Below are 17,634 nucleotides of genomic sequence, written 5' to 3' on the forward strand. Positions count from 1 at the left end.
AATCAATACACCACTGGCCCAACATTAAAAGGAGGGAAAAGACCCAAATTAATAAAATCAGAGATGAAAAAGGAGATATAACAATGGATACCTCAGAAATAAAAAGAATCATCACGGGCCGACACTGTGGTGCAGTGGCTTAAAGCCCTGGCCTGGGGGCCGGCGCCATGGCTCACTTAGTTAATCCTCCGCCTACGGTGCTGGCATCCCATATGGGTGCCGGATTCTAGTCCCCATCGCCCCTCTTCCAGTCCAGCTCTCTGCTGTGGCCCGGGAGGGCAGTGGAGGATGGCCCAAGTGCTTGGGTCCTGCACCCACATGGGAGACTAGGAAGAAGCTCCTGGCTTTGGATCAGCATAGCTCCGCTGTACTGGCCATTTTGGGGGTGAACCAATGGAAGTAAGGCCTTTCTTTCTAACTTTGTCCAAAAGAGGAAAAAAAAAAAAAGCCCCTGGCCTGAAGTGCCAGCATCCCATATGGGCACCGGTTCTAGTCCTGGCTGCTCCTCTTATGATCCAGCTCTCTGCTATGGCCTTGAAAAGCAGTGAAAGATGGCACAAGTCCTTGGGCCTCTGCACCCACGTGGGAGACCTGGAGAAAGCTCCTGGCTCGTGGCTTCGGGTCGACTGTTGCAGCCATCTGGGGATTGAACCAGCAGATTGAAGACCTCTCTGTCTCTCCCTCTCTCTATAACTTTTTTTCAAATAAATAAAATAAATCTTTAAAAAATAAAAAAGTTAAAGGCCCTTAACATTAAAAAAAAATCATCAGGAGTTACTAAAAACAGCTCTATGCAAAGAAAAAAAAAGGAAAATCTGGAAGAAATGGATAGATTCCTGGACACAGTCTAGCAAAATTGAGTCGTGATGGCATAGAAAACCTAAATAGACCAATTACTATGCCATAGAGGTGCTGGTTCAAGTCCTGGCTGCTCCATTTCTGACACAGCTCTCTGCTATGGCCTGGAAAAACAGTAGAAGATGGACAAGTCCATGGGCCCCTGCACCCGCGTTGGAGACACAGAAAAAGCTCCTGGTTCCTGGCTTTGGATTGGTCCAGCTCCAGCCACTGCAGCCATTTCAGGAGTGAACCAGTGAATGAAAGATCTCTCTTTCTCTCTTTGCCTCTGTAATTCCATCTTTCAAATAAATAAATCTTTAAAAAAAAAAAGTGAAAAAAAGCAAAACATCAGATTTAGCTCTTTCTGTTGCCATCTTGGTTCTGCATTCCCTGTACAAAATGCCTGATGAAGCCACAGAAACAGAACCTGCTACAGAGCAGGAGTTGCCCTAGCCCAAGACAGGGTCAAGAACAAAATCTGACAGTGATGAGTCAGATTCCACACAGGCAACCACATAACAGGCTCAGACTGCCTGAAAATTGATGAAGAACCAGTTGGTAAAGAAAAACAGAGTTGGGGCGAAAAGAAGGCATGGAAAGCCATGTCCAAATTGGATTTTTGACAGGTTACAGGGGCCACTATCTGGAAATTTAAGAATGTCCTCTTTGTCATCACAAAACCAGGGTCTACAAGAGCCCAGCCTCAGATACCTATACAGTTTTTGGGGGAGCTAAGACTGAGAATTTATCTCAGCAAACACAGCTGGCGGTGGCTGAAAAATTCAAAGTTCAAGGTGAAGCCGTCTCAAGCATTCAGAAAAACACACAGACTCTAACTGTACAGGAGGAGAGTGAAGAGGAAGAGGTCAATGAAACAGGTGTGGTGGAAGTAAGGATACAGAGTTGGTCAGGTCACACGCAAAGTCCGAGCCCTGAGGAACAACAGTAATGATACTTTAAATGCCATTATGGAATTAACAATGTAACCATCTGAAAAACAAGAACCTTTTTTGGTGTTCAAAAGAGTAACTGTAGCTTGGTTTGAAATTTGTACTGTTTCTATCATTAATAAAGTTATGGCTTCTTGGATGAAAAAAAACTCCATTTAGATATAGAAGCTAAACAGGCTTTTTATTAAAATTAATTTCACTTGTTTTCTTTTTGTCTTACCTGGTAGCTACTGGAAAGTTTAAATTACGGCTGTGGCCTATGTTATGTATCTTGTGGACAATGTTGTGGTAGAACAGAGAGCCTGCCTGCTGTGCTGGAGGGAAGCCAGGAGAGCCATGAGGTGTGTGTGGCTGGGGCCATGTGAGTGACGTGTAGAAGATGCTATCAGAAGAGGTACACATACCTCCCAGATCCCTTTATAACAATAAGAATGATGAATGAAACCGCAGTTAGAGGTAAAACTGACATGTGAAACCACTATCTTTCTCTTATCAGACATTTCTAGGAAACTATTGGGCTGTGTAACTGTGCCTCTCTCATGCCAATGCACTGCTAACATGCCAGGCAGCAGGACGGCGCTAAGAACGCCTCATTACAGCTGGGGCAGCAAACAGGCCGGACAACCTTCAAAGAGTATGCTAACCCAGTTCCCAGGATGCCAGGCCCCTGTATAGCAGTGTCAAGTCAAATCGAGTCTATTATTCCTTCCTTCTGTTATCCTCCACAGCCTCCGATCCATTATCTCCTCCATTGAAGTCTGCTCTCTGCAAGCATTTCCCTATACACAATACAAGTGATTAACATGGATTTAAGAAAAAAAGATTTGAAATGGGATTAGAAATATGTGATTGCCATTTATTTATCAACTGTTAAGTTGTCCAAAATGATCAAGATAGGACCCTGTGGATTGAGGACACAAAATAACAGTGGAGATCGGATTTACTAATATGGAAGCTTGTGGAAGCTATGACTTCCCAAGTGAAAAGGGAAAAAAAATTCCTTTTAGCCTTGCATGTTTCCTCCTTAAATGAATGGAGGTGCATTACTGAATAGGTAAGCCTTGCACATAACATGAAGAACAAAGAAAAATCTGTCCCCAGGCTAGTTGTAATCAAAAGTTCAGTTGTTAACTCTTTTCCCAAGCCTGGAAACCCCCATGAAGTAACTGTTGTTAGAATACCAAACTTAAAAGAAAACTGCAGATAGCTTACTGCTTTTTAATATAAGCAGACTCCTTTCTGGAACAGGAAATCTGTTCTTAAAGGAGAAGCGAAACTGAAAGGGGCAGCACCCTCTGCAGGTGCAGCCATGGACGGCTGACTACAGTCTGGTGGCTTTCTGCCTGAGTCTCACCCCCAGAGGGGCTTTCTCTTCTGAAGTAACTCCTCAGGGAGCCCCTGCCTACTGACACACCTCAAGTACCAAATGTAAACGCTCTCGCTAGCGCTAGCGCTGATAGGAAACAGACAAAAAGCTACTCAAACGATGCCAGAAACACTCCTTTCCAATATCGTCCTTAAAATATCCAGGGAAAGAGACTAAAAACTGATGTGGAAATCCACTTCTGTGGCACACAATCCTTATGCTCTGGCCTCTTTCTCTCTCTCTTTTAAAGATTTATTTATTTACTTGAAGGTAGAGTTACAGAGAAGCAGAGGTGGGGAGGGATGGTAAGAGGGAAGGAGAGGGGGAGAGGGGGAGGGGGAGAGGGGGAGAGAGAGAGAGAGGGAGAGAGAGTGAGAGAGGGAGAGAGAGAGGGAGAGAGAGAGATCTTTCATTCGCTGGTTCACTCCCCAGATAAAGACTGACAAAGAACGAGGAGTTAGGAACAGAAATGAGGGCATTCCAGGCAGATGTACATACGAGGCACTGCTGACAGAAAAGGACAGCACATATTCTCAAAAATACAAGCCGTTCCATTAGCTGGACAGCACACTATGTTTTAAAGAGCAGAGAGACTAAAGGGTGGAGAGAGAAACAGGGCCAGATCAAGAGCCTTGTGTGTAATGCTTACAAGTTGGAACTTGACTGAAATGGAAACGGGAAACCATGAAGGAAAAGAGAAACATGATCTTGTTTCAAAGGTCACTTTGACAGAACTGAAGGATGAATTAGCAAGAAGTTTTAACTAGAGGCAGAGATGGTAATTGACAACTCCAAGTAAGAAATCATGGGACACAGACCTAAATTCACGGTAGTGGACCCGGAATCAAAGATTTTGTAACCATTACATAGGATAGGGAGGTAGAGGAAAAGTGTAAAGGAAAGAGTTTAAGCTGATTCTCAGATTTCTGGCTACAGTATCTGAACAAATAGGAGCAACATCAATCAACTTAAGACACATGAGAAGGTTTTAGGGGAGACATTTGATTTCAATGGGTTTAAATTCCCTACAGGATATCATAGTGAATGAAGACACCTGAATTTATCATCTGAGCGTTATTCAAATTTGAGTCATTTGCTGCATTAGTTTTCTATTGTTGTAACAAATCATCACAGACATAACTGCTTAAAACAATACATATTTATTTTCTTAGCGTTCATTGGTCAGAAGTCCAACATAGATCTCCCCAGGCTAAGTTTGCAGGTGAAGGTGTTTGCAGGGCTAAGTTACTTTCTGGAGGCTTTAAAAAATAATCCATTTCTTCACCCATTCAGGTTGTTGGCAGAATTCCGTTCCCTAAAGATCCAGGTCCGCCACCCTTGCTCACTTCTTGGCTGAGGGCTATTCCCAGACTCTAGAGGCCACACACACTCCTGGGTTTGTGATCCAATTCCTCCATCTTCAAAGCCAACAGAGCAGCTGAGTCTCTCACACTGGAATCCCTCTTGCTTCTTCTTCCATTACATTTTTATAACTGATTATTCCATTATTACACTGTGTTTTAGTCCATTTACACATTTGGTTTAGTACATTTTCTTTGTTATCACAAAAATGCCTGGAGTCTGAGTAATATATATAAAAGTTTACTTATTTCACCTAAAAGTCCAATAGCATGGTGCCAGCATATGCTCTGCTTCTTCTAAGAAAATTTTCTTTTTAAATTTCAGAAGCTGAGAGAGACAGAGCTCCTATTTGGTGGCTCAATCCCCAAATGCCTTCAAGAGCTGGGCCTGGGTCAGGGCTGGATCCACAGGTTAGGAACACAGTCCTGGTCTCCCATGTGGGTGGCCTGAACCCAAATACTTGAGCATCATTACTGCCTTTTTGGTTCTGTAATGGTGGGAAACTGGAATCGGGAGCCATAGCCAAGTATTGAACCCAGGTAGTCCAACCACTAGCTAAATGCCCACTCTAGCTTGTCTTCTGAGGGCTATCTGTTGCTTTGTGCACGGTGGAGAAATGAAAGAGCAAATGGGTGCATGTGGAAGAAAGAGTACGTATGCAACAGACATCAAGGAGAGGTACCAGGCTCACTTTATCAACAATTTGCTCTCCAGATAACTCACTCTCTTGGAAATTACATGAATCCCTTTATGAATGTGGGGCCCCTGAGACCCAACTACCCTTAAGGGTCCCACCACTTCTCCACACTTCCATATTAGGAATCAGCTTTCACCATGAGAGGTAGGCTTTTGGCTCAACAGTGAAGCCACTGCTTGTGAGACCTGCATCCCACGATCAGAGTGCCTGGGTTTGATTTCTGGCTGTGCTCCCAATTCCAGTTTCCTGCTAATGCACATTTTGTGAGACAGCAGGTGGTGGTTCAAGTAGTTAAGTTCCTGCTACCACTTGGGAGACCTGGATTGAGTCCCCAGCTCTCAGTTTCAACCTGGTCCAGCCCCACCTGTTTTGAGCATTTAAGAAGTGAACTAGCAAATGGGAAATCTCTGCCTTTCAAATAAATTTTTAAAAAATTCACTATGAATTTTGGTGGAAAAAATTACACCCAAGGGGCCCAGTGTCATGGCGTAGTGGATAAAGCCTCTGCCTCCAATGCCAGCATCTCAAATGGGTGCCAGTTTGAGAGCCAGCTGCTCCACTTCCGATCCAGCTCTCTGCTATGACCTGGGAAAGCAGTGGAAGATGGCCCAAGTTCTTGGGCCCTGCACTCATGTGGGTGACCTGGAAGAAGTTCCTGGCTCCTAGCTTTGGATGAGCTCTGGCCATTGCAGTCATCTGGAGAATGAACCGGAGGATGGAAGACACCTCTATCCCCCTCTCTCTCTTTCTGTCTTTCAAACAAATAAAATAAATCTTTTTTTAAAAGATTTTAAGAGGCTTCTAAACTTCTGGAGTATTAGAATAAATGAAGACTTTCCATGTGTCACTGGATGACGTAAGTAGACTATATGATTATGCTATTAAAATCTGGAAATAGATAGTTGATGCTGTAACTCAAGATTCCTTCATGTTTCAAATTCTATAGACCCCTCCGCACGACTGATTTTCATATGTACTTTACATACCATCTCGGCATCAGCATTCTAGTCCCCTAATTAAACTGATTCCCTTTCCCATACAGTCCAGAAGTATGGAATTCTGAGTCTTCCTGTTTCTTCAAGCCTCTCTTCATTTTCCACTTTTTTTTTCCATTGCCAATTTCTAATTTTCCTAAGATCATAGTTTTCCCAGTCTACTTTTTTTTTTTGACAGGCAGAGTGGATAGTGAGAGAGAGAGAGATAGAGAGAAAGGTCTTCCTTTTGCCGTTGGTTCACCCTCCAATGGCCGCCGCGGTAGCGCACTGCGGCCGGCGCACCGCGGCCGGCGCACCGCGCTGTTCCGAAGGCAGGAGCCAGGTGCTTCTCCTGGTCTCCCATGGGGTGGAGGGCCCAAGCACTTGGGCCATCCTCCACTGCACTCCCTGGCCACAGCAGAGAGCTGGCCTGGAAGAGGGGCAACCGGGACAGGATCAGTGCCCCAACCGGGACTAGAACCCGGTGTGCCGGCGCCGCAAGGCGGAGGATTAGCCTAGTGAGCCGTGGCGCCGGCCCCCAGTCTACTTTTTATCACCTTAAGATAGATTCAGGCACAGGTCTATAGTGGCTAGTGGAAGAATGAAGAAGGCAAGAGAGGCAAATTGGGCTAACTCCTTACAACCACCCTAAAGGACACTATTACATAATGATTAAGTTCTATAAAATGGGCTTGAATATTAGAAATGACTTACCTAGATTTTATAAGCTAGGAAGTACTAAAATAAATAAAAATTTTACTTTATGCTAGAAAAATGGGAGAAAATAGACGCTAACTCAGGCAAGGTTCTTGCCCTAGAGTGACCTCTTAGGTTGAACAACCATCAACATTCTTTCAACTTTAGGGGAACAGGTTCAGATTTCTTAACCGCTGACTCGGACTTTTTCTTTTTTGGCATATCACTAACATACTCTTTGCTAATTTTATAACTGTCAGCATTATATATCTAATTCAAACTTGGGTAATGGCTTATTCTATATTCCTCATCTCTTTCTATTAGATCTTATAAACTTTGTAGTTCTGCAGCTTATAAAGTTTGCTTAATTTTTTTAAGTAAATTCTCCTGCTCTTAATGCTACTAAAGTTTACAAGTTCATTTCTCTAAATTAGCAAAGTCATTTCATAATTTAATTCAGCTATCCACACAACCTGTGACTGCCTGAATACAGAAAGAGACTACTAAATGGCAAGGAAAAGACATTTCTTTGTCCCTTGAGGCACCTACATACGGAAAAGAATCAACTGAAAACATACAAAGAGCCACTTATAGTTTTGAGTTTGAGAAACAAGAAAGATTCAACTCACAACCTTCTAAATTTAAGACCAAGAAATAACCTAAAAATAAATTTTATAGATTTTTTAAAACTTTAATTCCATACTATAATCAATTAAAAATTAAGTTAGAGAACAGCGATTTGAGTGAAGAAGGAGTATTTAGGAGGGAGAGACAGGAAAGAGTGAGAAAACTAAAAGAACTTGACCTTTGGGTCTTCCAAAGCAAGATTAGATTAGATTCCTCCCCTCACCATGAATCTAAAAGCAACAGGAAAGAAATCACAATTACTACTGTTTACAAATTTTAATACAATTCACAGGAAAAAAAAAAGGTCTTAAATATGGAAAGACAGACAAAAGTAAGTTGCTTCTGCAATGCAGACTACATGTTTGCTGTGTGTGTGTGTGTGTGTATATATAGATAGATAGATAGGAAATTCCTGTATTTTTCTCACCTCGTGAGTTTTGTTTGCACCCAAGAGAAAGGAGAAAGATAGAAATGAATACATCTAACATATAAAACAACAGTGACTGATTCCTAGAATTATGAAGCCTACTGAGTCAGTAACAATATATGCATTTTATCAACTTTCTATATATATATATATTTTTTTTTTTTTGACAGGCATAGTGGATAGTGAGAGAGAGAGACAGAGAGAAAGGTCTTCCTTTTTGCCGTTGGTTCACCCTCCAATGGCCGCTACGGCCGGCACATCCTGCTGATCCAAAGCCAGGAGCCAGGCGCTTCTCCGGGTTTGCCATGGGGTGCAGGGCCCAAGCACTTGGGCCATCCGCCATTGCCTTCCCGGGCCACAGCAGAGAGCTGGCCTGGAAGAGGGGCAACCGGGATGGAATCCAGCGCCCCAACCCGGACTAGAACCCGGTGTGCTGGCGCCGCAAGGTGGAGGATTAGCCTATTGAGCTGCGGCGCTGGCCTTCAACTTTTTTTTTTTTTAACTTTTATTTAATGAATATAAATTTCCAAAGTACAGCTTATGGATTACAATGGCTGCCCCCCCCCATAACTTCCCTCCCACCCGCAAGCCTCCCCTTTCCCGCTCCCTCTCCCCTTCCATTCACATCAAGATTAATTTTCAATTCTCTTTATATACAGAAGATCAGTTTAGTATATATTAAGTAAAGATTTCAACAGTTTGCCCCCACATAGCAACACAAAGTGAAAAAATACTGTTGGAGTACTAGTTATAGCATTAAATAACAGTGTACAGCACATTAAAGACAGAGATCCTACATGATATATTTTAAAAATTAATTTTCTATGCAATTTCCAATTTAACAACAGTTTTTTTTTTTTCATTTTCAACTTTCTATTTTTTTTTTTTTTTTGGACAGGCAGAGTGGATAGTGAGAGAGAGACAGAGAGAAAGGTCTTCCTTTTTGCCATTGGTTCACCCTCCAATGGCCGCTACGGCCAGCACATCGCGCTGATCCGAAGCCAGGAGCCAGGTGCTTCTCCTGGTCTCCCATGCGGGTGCAGGGCCCAAGCACTTGGGCCATCCTCCACTGCCTTCCCGGGCCATAGCAGAGAGCTGGCCTGGAAGAGGGGCAACTGGGATAGAATCTGGAGCCCCAACCGGGACTAGAACCCAGTGTGCCGGCGCCACAAGGAGGAGGATTAGCCTGTTAAGCCACGGCGCCGGCCTCAACTTTCTATTTAACTCAAAGACTGTGGAACCTTCTGCTTCTAGCAAATTAAGGAAGTCCAGTTGCTACAGCGGATAGACAAATCAGACCAGACTCAACCACTTTATTTAGACTCTCAAAGGTCCAATCTACAGTAATTCACATAATCTTTCTCAATTTTAAGACTAAGAAGCCATTGTTAGAATGGCTGAGAACCTGTTGCTTTGTTTTGCCTAAACAAACAGGTAATTTCATTACGAATATGAGGAAGCAATTGTACCAAAGCACTTAAGAGTGATTGTAGAACTTGTCTAAATTCTAAATGGTTGATTCTATTTAGTAGTCCAGATTATACCTAATAATGAGCCATTAGCACTTCATTCATAATGGCTTTCTTATATAAGTCGCCCTAGTTTCCAACACAACTGCTATCTACAACAGCACACCATGAAGATTCTGGAGATAAAAAAAAAAAAAAAACTTGCCACAGGAAGCCCAGTAGTGGGGCTAAGCCTCTGTCTGCAGTGCAGGCATCCCATATAGGCACTGGTTCATGTCCTTGCTACTCCTCTTCCAATCCAGCTCTCGGCTTATGGCCTGGAAAACAGAGGAAGATGGCCCAAGTACTTGGACCCCTGCACTCACATGGGAGACCTGAAGAACCTCCTGGCTCCTGACTTCGGATCCGCCTAGCTCCGGCCATTGCAGCCATTTGAGGAGTGAACCAGTGGATAGAAGACCTTTCCCTCTGTCTCTTCTTCTGTCTGTAACCCCGCCTCTCAAATAAATAAAATCTTTAAAACAACAACAACAAAAAGCTGGAAATGAGAAAGGGAATATCAGGATCTTAGAATTGTGTCTACAAGTCACATGGAATCTGTTAAAAACTAATTAAAAATTCAAAAAGTTTTTAAAAAGAAACTCTTTGAAGGATTAGTAAATTAGTACAGAGACTGCCTTAGGGAAGGTAGATGTGGTTTTGGAATGTCTGAATTACTTTTAAATCATGTACATACTGGTACACTAAAAGCCAGTATGCTACAATGGATTTCTGTACCCAAAGTGCCTCAGGTCAAATCCCAAACCAGCTGTATTATAGCTATCCATAACCACTTACAGGTCACATGACACTGGACAGGTTCCTTTCCTTTCTGTATCCAGGTCTCACCATATCTCAACTAGGCATAACAAAAGGTCCCCTCATGGGTTGGTGAGAGGAGTCAAAAGGTAACAGATGGAGGGTATATCTGGCACTTAGTAAGCGCTGTGTGTCATATATCATTTTTTAACTTCCTGAGTTACGTAAGGCTTAGAGGAAATTGTGTGGAGTATCCTTCTCTCTCATTCCTCTATTCCTCATGTCAAAAACTTTTATAACCATAGTACAATTATCAGGAAACAGACATTGGTATATTTTAACTAAACTTCAGACCATATTTAAAATTAAATTTTGCCACTAAAGTTATTTTTCTAGGATCTTATCCAGAAAAACTGCACTTAATTATGTTTCCTTAGTCTCCCCAATCTGCTAACAGTTCTTTTTAGCAAATAAAAAAAAAACCAAATGATCAAAACAAAAATTGCTAGTAATAACACACACACAATGCACTTAAAGAAAATATCAGTTTTCTTGCCAAAATGCATAACCTCATTCTAATTGTGACAAAACATCAGATAAGCCAAAATTACTAATCAATACCCTTCAAATTTATCAATTATTTTTAAAATTTTATTTTATTTTTTATTTATTATTATTTTTTTTTTTACAGGCAGAGTGGACAGTGAGAGAGACAGAGAGAAAGGTCTTCCTTTTGTCGTTGGCTCACCCTCCAATGGCCGCCACGGCTGGCGCGCTGCGGCCTGCGCACCGCACTGATCCTAAGGCAGGAGCCAGGTGCTTCTCCTGGTCTCCCATGGGGTGCAGGGCCCTAGCACTTGGGCCATCCTCCACTGCACTCCCTGGCTACAGCAGAGAGCTGGCCTGGAAGGGGCAACCAGGACAGAATCCGGCGCCCCGACAGGGACTAGAACCTGGTGTGCCGGCACCGCAAGGTGGAGGATTAGCCTGTTGAGCCGTGGCGCCGGCCTTATTTTATTTAAGATTTTATTTATTTATTTGAAAGGTAAAGTTACAGACAGGGAGAGGGAGAGAGAGAGAGAGGTCTTCTATCTGCAGGCTTACTCCCCAAATGGCCACAATGGCCAGAGCGGGGCTGATCCAAAGCCAGGATCCAGAAGCTTCTGGCAGGGGCCCAAGCACTTGGGCCATCCTCTATTGCTTTCCCAGGCCATAGCAGAGAGCTGGATTGGAAGAGATGCAGCCAGGACTAAAACCAGTACCCACATAGGATGCCAGCACCAGAGGCAGAAGATTATCCTCCTGCCCCACAGCACCAGCCCTATTTTTAACTTTTTAAAAATTAAGAGTAAACTAACTTTCTTAATATCTGTAAGCCATGTTAAGATGTCAAAATGTGTTTAACTTTTCTTTAGTTCTAATTTATAGGTAGTTCCTTTTTTATCAATGAAACATAATTCAAAGTTCATTTGAAGACCCATTATTTTCTACCAAGATGACTTTTTTTTTTTTTTTGACAGGCAGAGTGGACAGTGAGAGAGAGAGACAGAGAGAAAGGTCTTCCTTTGCCGTTGATTCACCCTCCAATGGCCGCCGCGGCTGATCAGCACTGCGCTGATCCGAAGGCAGGAGCCAGGTGCTTCTCCTGGTCTCCCATGGGGTGGAGGGCCCAAGGACTTGGGCCATCCTCCACTACACTCCCGGGCCACAGCAGAGAGCTGGCCTGGAAGAGGGGCAACCGGGACAGAATCCAGTGCCCCGACCGGGACTAGAACCTGGTGTGCCGGCACCGCGAGGCAGAGGATTAGCCTGTTGAGCCACGGCGCCGGCCAGCTCCTGGCTTTGGATTGGCGCAGCTCCTACCGTTGCGGCCGATTGGGGAGTAAACCAGTGGATGGAAGACTTCTCTCTCTGCCTCTCCTCTCTCTGTGCAACTCTGACTTTCAAGTAAAATAAATAGATCTTTGAAAAAAAAAAAAAACTTTCCGTTTTAAAAAAAAAAGCAAACAGCCTAGAACTCTGTTATTTTTCTATGGAAAAACTTATTCTAGGTATCAGAGATGTCAGGAATACACACTTTCTCTCATTCACTCCATCAGCAGTCTGATGAGCAACAGGAACGAACTTCTGCCTCTTTCTTGATCTCTTTAACCACACCCATCCCTGCCTCCCCTCTGCCATCACTCTGTGCTGTTAAACAGTAATGCAGGCTCATGGCAATCTCCAGGCCTGTAGCTCCCCTACTCTGTACCCACTCTTCTCTCTCTCCTTTTAATTTTTTTTAAGATTTATTTTTATTTGAAAGTCAGAGTTACAGAGAGAGAGGAGAGGCAGAGAGAGAGGTCTTCCATCCGCTGGTTCACTCCCCAGTTGACCGCAACGGCTGGAGCTACACCGATCCAAAGCCAGGAGTTTCCTCCTGGTATCCCCCATGGGTGCAGGGGCCCAAGGACCTGTGCCATCTTCCACTGAATTCCGAGGCCATAGCAGAGAGCTGTATCACTAGTGGAGCAGCCGGGTCTTGAACCAGTGCCCATATGGTATGCTGGCACTTCAGGCCAGGGCATTAACCCACTGCGCCACAGCGCTGGCCCCTCTCCTAACCCTTGATTCCCAGTTATATCCACAGCTTTCCAGAGTCAGCTCTGGGCTCTGTATATTTTTCAGATTTTGAGAAGGCCCCACAGGTACAGGTCAAAGTCTCCCTCCACTACATTAACCCTTACATAATTTGATCTATTAATTGGGCTGATCTCTGGCATCCTTCCGAAGATGAACTCAAAGTTCAAGGAAGAGAACAGCAGCAGCAAGGGTTATTAGGATCCAAAGCAATTTTGTATATAAGCTGGGTACAGAGTTGAGAAGGAGGGAGTAATATTGCCACTGAAGTCCTACAGCAGTTTCTTCACCACCTCCTCCATTCTTCCCTGTTAAAAGCTGTTATCTGGTATCAATCCCTAGGGACAGGACTTGGCCTTCTGACTGCGTACTCCACTGCCATCAGCTACTGCCTCAGACCAGAGTCTCTGTGCACCTCAGCTTATTGTAGGAAAGAATAGGCTCTTCCTATTGTCCTTGTCCCTGGAATACGTGCCAGCTCCTCTGAGGCTTTCTAAGGGTTACTTCTGCCAATCATGATGCAGAAACTGAAGATAAACATCACTAACGAAGGGCAAGTGTTAACAAGTCACACAGTACTCATTCTCCCAGGATCCAATGATGTGTCAACCAGGGCTCTAATTAAGTTTTTAAAATTGGTTTCTCACCAGAACTCTGTTTCTGTTCGTCCCAAATTGTTCCACACTTAGTCTGCTCTAATCTTCTTTTGAGTTTTCTGTTTTCCAGGCAGGCTTGGGTCTGAAAGTTAGGGAATCAGCCCTTTGAGATTGCTTCTCACTCGCCTGTTCCATCACACAAGGGGACTCCAGTGTGATCTTTCACTGTTGCCGTCCCCTGACTGCTCCTTACTAAATGCCCACAGTGAGATGGAGGAGAGTTACCTAATCACCTGAAGTCTTGTTTTCTTTTTAAAAAAGCACAATGGGGCCCTTTCTTACAGAAGTGTTGTAAGGACTAAGAAGATACTATGTACAGCACCAGGCACATGGCAGACATTAAACATACAACGGCAATTATTCTCATGTCCATCACCCACCCCTCTACACTGCACACCCAGCCTCCCAATGGTACAGGTGCAAGGCGAAAGGTGGCCAACCAGAGCTGACAAGTGAGCCACATTTCTCTGATGACACCTTCTACTGATCACCTACACACATGTTCCAAGTGAGAACAGAGAAGCAAGGAAGCTAGGGTGTGGGTTCTATGGCAAAACCAGCATGCTAGGAAAATCTTAGAAATGGGAAAGTGACAGAACTGTTTTACTTTTTATTTAAAAATAAACAACAAAGAACTTACCAAACAAAAAAGAAACATAGCCAGTCTTAATATTTAAAAGTATCATTCTTATCTTGACTCCAAAAGAAAATCCTTTAAGTATAAAGAAAATATAAGAAATAAAATCTGCAACAAAAAATGCCCTTCAAGACCCTTTTTCAAACATTCCTAATATATCTCCTATTTAAAACCTTAAGTTAACCTTTAGTTCAAACTGCCAAACCTGTACTGAAGCAGTCCTTGCAAGTGGCCATTTTACCAGCATTCTATTTAAAAACAAATAATTCAATGCAGCTTCATACCTTGCAGACATAGCTCTTCTAACATTCACAGGCAGGGCTAATCTCTCCAGGCAAGATCATTTTGCACTTTACTCTTTCCAACTGGCTCTGAAATAGTATCAGCCCGGTCTATGGGCCCCTCCTCTCCAGCTTCTCTGAGTAGTAAAAAATAAACTGATGGTCAATGAAGCTACTGCACAACTTTCCCTCTTCATTGTAACAAGCTTCCCTTAGTCAGTGAAAAAGCTGCTCACTGCAAGTCTCTCACGTGTCCCCATCCCCCAACAATAAGCATGTTGTTTCCCAACTTGGAAAATTAACATGAACATTCACATTGACCTGGCAGTTGTCAACTGCGGTCATTTTCAAGGCACCCAACTCAGGCCACGCACAGAGCTGCCTTTGTTGTCCGAAAACCAGTTTCTCTGAAGTTTATGGTGATGGCTGAAGTTGTTTTGTATAACCTACTGTTCCTGGCTCAAATACATGCAAATGACAGCAAGCATTCCATGAGGGGAATACAGGACATGGAAAAGAGTACCAGTCTATTCAGTGAATTAACACAACTTAATAATTTCTTCTTCTATGTTCTAAATCTTGAGATATGTAATTTTTTAATCTTACCTAAAATTCTAAAGGAAATTAATCAGTTTTGTAATCCATGTTTTCTTTTTTCTTCTGAATTATTATGGAAACAAATAGTTTCTGACACTTGTTAATTATACTAATAAAATTAGCTTGTGAGTAGACTTGGCAAAAAGTAACATTCCAAGGTAAATAGTTTCAGATGAAAGCAAATAATATTTATATACTGTGTTTTCTCAGGTTAAAAAAAAAAGGTAAATTGTTACTTGATAACTGTTCTTACAGAAATGTTAAGAAAAAAATTGTTTTTCTTTGAGAATGGCAGATCCAACTCATCCAATTTCCAAGAAACAGTTGTCATTTAATAATTCACCTATAGTTTGTATGTTCCAGGCAACCCTCCCTTGTTCAATTAGATCAATGATAAAACTCCAGGAACAAGCCACCGATAGCCTATATTTAATCAGCATGAAAAGGCATACTTAAAAAGTAAAGTGTAACTATTTAAATCCTCAATCACAGGAAGCCAAAAGCTCGCTGTTTTCTCTTTCTGTTCATCTCCTTTAACATCAGAACTTCAGTATATAGTTCTCATCATTCACAAGGTGTGCCACAGTACTATTCTATTCCTTCTGGCATGCTGACAAGGAAAGCAAAGGCAGAAGACTGGGGGTGGCTCTCTCAAGCGTGGGGTCAGTACAGTGATGGTGGCCGCTGGAAACAGGCACTTCTTTTGTGCATGCATTCAAAACTGCCATGTCTGGAGCAGCACATACCACAGATAAGCTATCCTTAGGAGATCTGAGCTGTTTTCATCTTTTTTTTTTTTTTTGACAGGCAGAGTTAGAGAGAGACAGAGAGAAGGTCTTCCTTCTTCCGTTGGTTCACCCCCCAAATGGCCACTGCGGCTGGTGTGCTGCGACAAGCGCACTGTGCCGATCCGAAGCCAGGAGCCAGGTGCTTCTCCTGGTCTCCCATGCAGGTGCAAGGCCCAAGCACTTGGGCCATCCTCCACTGCCTTCCTGGGCCACAGCAGAGAGCTGGCCTGGAAGAGGGGCAACCGGGACTAGAACTTGGCACCCACAAGGGATGCCAGCATTGCAGACAGAGGACTAACCAATTGAGCCATGGCACCGGCCCTGAGATGTGAGCTGTATATCAACTTCTCAAATACCAGACTGCATTAGCAGAATAAAGCTTTTCTGAAAATGTCTTACGTCAAAAGTTCCAGAAAGAGAACAAGCGTAGGCTAAGATACAGCCTTGATCAAAATTCTTCATTATTTTGTAACTCTCTAATAGCAATTAAATATGCACTCATTGCTTTAATGATCTATTACTACTTATTCCAAGTTTTGGGGGAAAAATATAGTCTTCTCCAGTGCACAACAGCCTTGAATATAACCTTCAGGATTTCTCCAATTTCTACAACAAGTATTTTGATAATGTTACAAGAAATCACAGAAGTAATATGCTTTTTTTTTTTTTTTTTTTTTTTTTTACTTTTGACAGGCAGAGTGGACAGTGAGAGAGAGAGGACAGAGAGAAAGGTCTTCCTTTTGCCATTGGTTCACCCTTCAATGGCTGCCGCAGCTGGCACGCTGCAGCCGGCGCATCGCGCTGATCCTAAGGCAGGAGCCAGGTGCTTATCCTGGTCTCCCATGGGTGCAGGACCCAACCACTTGGGCCATCCTCCACTGCACTCCCTGGACACAACAGAGAGCTGGCCTGGAAGAGGGGCAACCGGGACAGAATCCGGCGCCCCGACCAGGACTAGAACCTGGTGTGCCTGCGCCGCTAGGCAGAGGATTAGCCTGTTGAGCCACGGCGCCGGCCAGAAGTAATATGCTATTAAAGGTTCAGGGGGAAAAAATCTAACAGCTTCCTAAATGCCTTAGTCTCTTCATAAAAGAGCATCAGATACTGTACTACTGTATTTTAAGAGCTCAGGATTCTGAGCCTGCCTTGTGGTGTAGCAGGTAAAGCTGCTGCTTCTAATGCCAGCACCCCATATGAGTCCTGAATGCCCCACTTCCAATTCAGCTCCCTGTTAATGTGCCTAGAAAAGCAGTGGAGGATGGTCCAAGTGCTTGGGCCCCTGCACCCACGTGGAGACCTGGAGGCAACTCCTGGCTCCTGGCTTTGGCCTGGCCCAGCCCTAGCTGTGTAGCCATTTGGGGAGTAAAATCAGTGAATGGAAGACCTCTCTGTGTGTTTGTCTGTCTGTCTGTCTGTCTCTCTCTCTCTCTCTCTCTCTCTTAATCTATTTGAAAGGCAGAGTTAATCTTAAAAAAAAATTTCAGGATTCTACACTAATATGTTCAGTCTATCCACATTATTTTAGGTGCTTAACACATGCCTAGCAACCTCCACTTGGGAGTGAGTCATCTGCTGTCTATAAACTTTAAACAGGATTCTGTTAAATCACACTGATTTATAATAATTGGAAATGTTAGTTTCAATTTCTCAACCACTTTTCACAAACCTAACTGAACAAAATAGCCTTGATGTTAACTATTTTTTTTTTGCAGGTCATTATGCAGAAACCTAGTGAAGTGTGAGTTGGGAATTATCTTTAAAGATTTTATTTATTTATTTATTTGAGAGGTAGTTACAGACAGTGAGAGGGAGAGACAGAAAGGTTTTTCCGTTGGCTCACTCCTCAGATG

At 43.2% G+C, this 17,634-nt stretch overlaps 1 protein-coding gene and 1 pseudogene across 1 annotated transcript in view; one reads left to right on the top strand and one right to left on the bottom strand.

The window, feature by feature from the left end:
* The window catches only part of ART3 (ADP-ribosyltransferase 3 (inactive)), a 56,319-nt gene extending 41,896 nt beyond the window's left edge, over window positions 1-14,423 (bottom strand). Inside the window, exon 1 of the mRNA XM_062198653.1 lies at window positions 14,403-14,423. The gene's annotated coding sequence lies outside the window, so the exon portion shown is untranslated. The remainder of the gene's footprint in view (window positions 1-14,402) is intronic.
* On the top strand, window positions 1,240-1,826 carry LOC133765667 (nascent polypeptide-associated complex subunit alpha-like; annotated as a pseudogene).
* Window positions 14,424-17,634: the final 3,211 nt, after the last annotated feature.

Source organism: Lepus europaeus, chromosome 8, assembly GCF_033115175.1.
Source record: "Lepus europaeus isolate LE1 chromosome 8, mLepTim1.pri, whole genome shotgun sequence".
Classification (NCBI taxonomy): Eukaryota; Metazoa; Chordata; class Mammalia; order Lagomorpha; family Leporidae; genus Lepus; species Lepus europaeus.